Here is a 6,000-nt window from a genome sequence, read left to right as displayed (position 1 = left end):
CAAGCCAGGAGCAAACAGAGCTCCCCGTGCACCTGCTGGGCCGGGTTTCATCACAGGAAGGTGTCTGTGGGAACTGCTCATTAAAATCCTGGCAGCTCATCATTGTGCTTTGTGCAGCTCCTGAGCTGGAATTTGGCTGAGGGAGGGAGATAAGGCCGGCAGGAGCTGCCAAGGGAGGGATTTTTGCACTGCAGGCTGTCAGGGAGCGATGTCTTAGTGCAGAGGTGGCACCTCCATGGCACAGCAGCTCATCAGGAGGGGCAGGGCTGAGCGGGGAAGGGGCTGCTGGTGCTGGGATCACATATTTGTGGAGCAGAGGAGATGACAGAACACTCAACATCCTCAGCCCCTGCTTCCTTCATTCATTCTTTCATTCATTCATTCATTCATTCATTCATTCATTCATTCATTCATTCATTCATTCATTCATTCATTCATTCATTTCTTGTCACTGCTGTAGGATTAGAGCAGTCCCTGGGCTGCCCCACTCCACCCCAGGTAATGCTGGAGACAGGCCAGGACCTGTCAGGGGTTTCAAGAGCTCTTCTTCAGCGTTCCAGCTCAGCCTCGAAGCCCTTCCAGCTCTCCCTGGTGTTTCCTCCTCCCCTGAGTGACCCAGCCTGGCTGCAGCAGAGCCCTTGGCCGCCTTCCTCCCTTATTGAGAGGGAGAAGGAGGGAGGATGGGGAGAAAGGGGTGAAGAACAGGAACTAAATTAGCCTCCCAGCTGGAAGCAGCGATTCCAGGAGCCTGTCCAAGTCCTTCTCACCAGCAGGCTGTGGTGCAGCCCCTCACCTCCTGTTCTGGGGTCTCTGCTCAGATCCCACCCTGCTCCCCTTCCCTCTCAGCTCCTATTTCACAAGGACAGGTTTTCTCCTCCTTTCCCCGTGTAAATAACTCCAGATATGGCTCCAAACTGTGTGTGCAGCCAGAGCTGAGCCAAGCAAACCCCATCCCCTGGCCTGGGCAGGCTGGGGAAAGCTTTGCAGCTCAGGGAGGAGAAAGGGAAGAGTTTCAGACAGGAACTCAAATACAACGTGGCAGAAAATCCCCCTGGGTGTTGTGCATGGATTGCTTTGGTTTCTTGCAGGGATGTGATGGTGCTGGAGATAATTTCTGTATCACTCCACACCACATTAAAATGAGGTGCTGGTGCACAGGATGCTTTGCACTCTTGCTCTGTGTCCACACCAGCTCCTTGCATTTATCCAGCCTTTTCTGAATGGTGACTGAAAGGAAAATTCAACTGCAATCTTGGGTTTAACTCTGGGGTTTTTTTAAGCTGAGAGAAAGGGTAAAGCCTTGTCCATTCTGGGCTGAATCCTGGTTTCAGCAGCTCCCCAGTCCAGGGAACTGCATTTCCTCTCCATTGCAGCCTGCCCTGCTCTCACAGGACGGGTTTCACTCTCTGATGAAGTGCAGGAACACTCTGAGACCAGATCTGAACTCATTACAATTCCCCAAAGGGATCTACAGTAAAAGGGGCAATGCAGAGCAATGGAGTGAGAATCCTCCAAGTCCTGACATGCTGTAAAAACAATCTGTAAGGCTTAAGATCAGTGGGGGAAGAAAGCTGGGCTGGTCCTGGCACTGCTGGGGGGTTTTGTGCATTCCCAGGGTCACACTGGGGTGTGGCAAGAGAATGCTGCAAAATTATTCACCTGACACAGCCTGAGAAAATGAACCTGAAAATCAGTGACATGAATAACAGCAGGGAATCTATTCTGGCATGGGCTGGAGGTGAATTTCCTGAGGCAGTGAGGAAAGGCAGTGCCCTGTCCTGGGGTTTGATCAGCAGCTAAGCAAGCAGCCTCGGACTCAGGGGTGAACTGCTGATTCAATGAAAATGGAATGGAAAGGCAAACAAAGCCTGCAAACGAGATCCTCCATTTCAAACAGGCAAATCCTCCTTGGGGGAGAGAAATCCACAGGAATGAAAATTGGACTCAGGAGTTCACACGAGCAATCACAACTTTTCTAAAAAAAAAAAAAAAGACAAAGCCAAGGGGAGTTCGTTTGAGAGGACACCTTCCAAAGGAGCTTTCCAGTTCCAGCTGGATGAATAACCACCTCAAAAGGATGCTGGGAGTCATCAGAATGCCTGCAAGGGATGGAGAAACAGGCAGAGGTCGGTGGTGGAGGGACCAGCTGTGAAAATCCAGGCTGAGGAACCTTGGAAGAGGCACTGAAAGAACCAGCCCCGAGTTCTTTGGGTGCAGAACAAAAGGGGCAACGAGGAAGGGAGAATGGTGGAGTTTTGCAATCAGAAAGGGGTAGGGATGAGCCTTGGGATTGCCTCACGAGGGTTTAACCATCAGAGGGGAAAGGGCTGAGTGTGGGGCAAGTGCAGGCAGAGGTCCCAAAGGGGAATTGCCAAGTTCCTGGTGGAGGCAAAGCTCAGAGCTCGCTCTCTGGGGAGGAGGACTGGGGAAAAAACCTTTTTCCCTCTGGTTCTGAAGAGTGGGGGGAAGCACAGGTCCTTCAGCAGGGTTTTCAACATCTCAGCTATCACAGGGTCAGAGCACCTAATTCAGGATGTGCAGCTGAAAATGGGGTGGAGCTGGGAGAAGTGATGGTAGATTTATGCAGAAATGCTGCTGGGCTCCTCAGCAGGGTGTCACAGAATCCTGGAGTGCTTTGGGATTGGGAAGGGACCTAAAAAACCCTCTCAGCCCATCCCTGCCAGGTTCAGGGACACCTCCCACCATCCCAGGGTGCTCCAGCCTGGCCTTGGACACTTCCAGGGATGGGGCAGCCACAGCTGCTCTGTGCCAGGGCCTCCCCACCCTCACAGTCAGAGCAAATTTTTCAGGGCAGAAGAGCTGAGATTGCAGATAAATGGAAAACAAATTTAGCTGTTGTTTTTCTGACCGGTTGTTTTTGTTTTCTAAAACAATTTAACTTGTAGATAAAGCCCTGTTGGGGGAGGGGGAAGGAAGAACCTCTCTATTTTGGGGAAGGCAGCTGTGATATGATTTATCCTGAATTGCTCCAGCAGATCCAACCCTGCTTGTGTGTCCTTTTTCCACGTGGCCAGGAGTGAGCTGTGACCTCAACTCAGAGATTGCAGGGCAGGGAGAATGCAGTGTGCTGCTGTGTTCCAAACCCAGCAAATCCAGGTCTGCTCTGGCTCCCTGCACAGAAACCCGAGCCTGTCCTTCCCCTTTTCCTTACTTTGCTCTCCTCCTGCTCGGGCACGCCGCTCAGGAGGCCAAAAGTCAGGGAGGGAGCCCCTGCAGTGACACAGGGGGAGAGGAGCCAGCTGGCTGACTCTGGGAGAGGTGGCAGGAAAAGGGGAAGGAAGGGGAGAGAAAAGTTAAGGGCAGAGAAAACAGTTTTGCTCCGATTTGTGAGAAATCTCCCCATTGCGCATTGCTTTTTTTTTTTTTTTTTTTTAATTTTTTTATTTTTTTTTTCTGCAGCAGCTGCAGCCTCGAGCTACAGCCTGGAAGCTGGGGAGGATGAAAGCAAAGGAAGAGGTGGGAGAGGGCCCAAGCCTCGCTCAGGCAGCGGGATGTGGGATGTGGGAGCCCCAGTGCCTCCTGTCAGCGCTTTGTGCTCTCCCACCACTGCCCTGCAGCACATCTGAGCCTCAGGGATGGGGATGGGGATGGGGATGGAAGGGGAGCTGTGCTGCCCAGAGCCACCTCAGTGGCCAGCAGTGGCCAGAGACTCCCTCAGGGTCAGTCTTTGCCAGCCAGGGCTTTGTCCAGCGCTGCCTGCAACAGGTAAAAGCTGCTCTCACTGCCTGGCCCTGCAGCTCCACTCCAGCACCAATTCTTCTCTGGTACTGTAAGAGCTCCACTGCAGCACCAATTCCCCTCCTGCAGCAGCTCCACTCCAGCACCAATTCCCCTCCTGCAGCAGCTCCACTCCAGCACCAATTCCCCTCCTGGCCCTGCAGCTCCATCCAGCACCAATTCCCTTTCTAGCACTGCAGCAGCTCCATCCAGCACCAATTCCCCTCCTGGCCCTGCAGCTCCATCCAGCACCAATTCCCTTTCTAGCACTGCAGCAGCTCCATCCAGCACCAATTCCCCTCCTGGCACTGCAGCAGCTCCATCCAGCACCAATTCCCTTTCTAGCACTGCAGCAGCTCCATCCAGCACCAATTCCCCTCCTGGCACTGCAGCAGCTCCATCCAGCACCAATTCCCTTTCTAGCACTGCAGCAGCTCCATCCAGCACCAATTCCCCTCCTGCAGCAGCTCCATCCAGCACCAATTCCCCTCTGTCACTGCAGCTCCACTCCAGCACTAATTCTCCTCCTGCCCCTGCAGCAGCTCCATCCAGCACCAATTCCCCTCCTGCCCCTGCAGCAGAAGATGGGAAGATCTCCTAGCTCAGTTGGAAGAGCCTGTCCTCACTCTGGGCTTTTTGTTCTTCCCTTTATTTAAAACCACAGTTCACATCTCCAGCGCTGAGCTGTGCTGCTCCTGACCCCCCAAACCTTGCACTGAGCAGCTCTGCTCCTGCTCTGGCTCAGGGGAGGTGTTCAAAGGGCTCCTGCAGGCCAGGGGAAGGGGTTGGAGCTGCTCCATCATCCCTTCCAGAGCTGTTTGCTCCCTGCTGTCCACCCAGAGCGTGGGCAGAGCATCCCTGCCTTCCCTCCACTGCTCCTCATGGACCTGCCACCCTCCAGCAATGCCAGCCGAGCCCAGGGCAGTGCCACCCACCCTCTGGGGGCTGGGAATGTCCCCTGAGAGACAAAGCAGTCCCCAAACAGCACAAGAGAACCCAACCTTTTCCAGCAGCCAAGGCACCTGCCCTGCCAGGATTAATCATTACCCCAAATGCAACAATTCCATCAAACCCTGGATGGCTGCAGTGCCAAGGGAGGGTTGTGCTGCCCTTTTTGTGCCCTGACTGCCCAAGGGCAGCACTGGGGCTGTGCTGGCAGTGCTCCCTGCCATCCTCTGCTGCTGTGCTGGTGCTGGGGCAGGCTCTGCTCCGCGGGAACAGCTCCAGGTCTCTTTGGAGCTCGTGTGTGGAGCAGGGGCCCCTTTCTGACCCCACCTCCTTTCCCCCTTTTACGAGGAGCTGGCCCCTTTCAACTGACAGCAGGGCTTTCCTGCCAGGCTTGTTAGCTTTAGCTGGAACAATTTCCTTTGAACTCGGCTTGAATTAACATCTCCATGGCGATGGGATCGGGGCTTTGTCTCTTTGCAACCTGCCCTTCACCCTCAGCACGAGGTGGGCAGGGATGGGCAGGGATGGGCAGGGCACCCTGGCCAGCAGGGCTGGGGCAGAGCACAGGGTGAGCAGGGCTGGTGCTGCTGCCTGAGCTCCCCGAGGGGCAGAGGATGCTGCCAGGTCTCTGCTCGGGTTGCAGGAGCTGCAGTGCTGGGTGTGAGATGGGCTGGAAGCAAAGCAGAGTTCCCTCTGTCGTAAATAATCCCAAATAGTTTTGCTGGGGCTGGGTTTCTCTGGAGCAGTGGAAGGAAAGAAGCTCCAAACTCAGCTTTTTCCCTTCTTTGCCCTCATCTCTGCTCCTTCACCTCCTTGTCCAAGGAGCTTCTCCCCTGCTCCCAGGAACCACCTCAGATTCTCCTCCTTATCCCCCCTGTAGCTCCCCCAGAAGGAAGATCCCTCTCTTTGGGCTGGGAAACTTGACCTTTCCAGTTGTGCTGCCTGTGCATCACCCCCAGCCCCATCCAGCCTGGCCACCACATAAAGAGCCACTTTATTCCCTGCCTGGCCCACGTGGCTCGGGCAGTTTGGCAGGAGTGGGCTCTCCCCAACAATATGTTGGTTTTTTTTTTCCTTCTTGTGCAGTGAGAAGTTGTTTCTGCAGCCAACTCTGTAGGTGGGAAAAAAAAAAAAAATCGAGGCCTTTTTCTTGGAATGTTGGGTAAATTCTTTGGGAGCTGCCTGGGGGGAATCACAGTTCAGATTCTTCATATTGAGGTGATGTAAACAGTGCAGGGCTGCTCCTCTTTATCCTGTTCTCTGGGCAGGCACTGCCCCTCCTGCTCCCCTCTCCCAGCACCCTGGGCTGGGCTC

The sequence above is a fragment of the Catharus ustulatus genome, chromosome 28 (genome assembly GCF_009819885.2).
Source record: "Catharus ustulatus isolate bCatUst1 chromosome 28, bCatUst1.pri.v2, whole genome shotgun sequence".
NCBI lineage: Eukaryota > Metazoa > Chordata > Aves > Passeriformes > Turdidae > Catharus > Catharus ustulatus.
Note: the sequence above shows the minus strand (reverse complement) of the source record.